The sequence below is a fragment of the Rhagoletis pomonella genome, unplaced genomic scaffold (assembly GCF_013731165.1).
Source record: "Rhagoletis pomonella isolate Grant_MI unplaced genomic scaffold, Rhpom_1.0 Rhpom_scaffold_00003, whole genome shotgun sequence".
Classification (NCBI taxonomy): domain Eukaryota; kingdom Metazoa; phylum Arthropoda; class Insecta; order Diptera; family Tephritidae; genus Rhagoletis; species Rhagoletis pomonella.
Genome location: NW_023458557.1, coordinates 46,699,177 through 46,699,781, shown reverse-complemented (window position 1 = coordinate 46,699,781; position 605 = coordinate 46,699,177).

Genomic DNA, 605 nt, shown 5'->3' with positions numbered 1-605 from the left:
GAATTCAGTTAACTCACAATAAATATTGTTATCATAAAAGTTGAACAACAATGTTTAACAAAATGGTAGAAAAATTATGAAATTTTGGCTCTAATCATTTTGATCTTTCCTCGACCTCATTTGTAAAGAAATGAATATTGTAGCAGCATGCTGGTAAGTTATAGTTATTACTTATTGAAAATGCTTGCATGTATGCTTATATTATATTAATATTAATATTATATATTAAGTAAAAAATTTTAGCTACCATTTTTAACCACAACGACTTTTTTAGCCCTTTTTTTAAAGGAATTTAGCTACCACTAAAAATGATTCGCGGCAACACTGATTCTAACATTACATGCCAAGTCCCGCTCCTCAATAGATATAAAATTCACCTTGAATTAATTCTTATTTAATTTGTGAACTTGGCTGTCAACTTATTTAAATATCATTTTATCTTTATTTCGATGCGTGCTAATTTTGACAATTTACACAAAATTAAAATAAATGTTTTTGTTTTCGAGCTGAAACACTAATAAAAGGAAACACGGAACTTAAGCATAATAAGTTTTATGAGAGAAAAAATAATTACGCTTATCTAAGAAAAAGTAGAAAAAACTAGC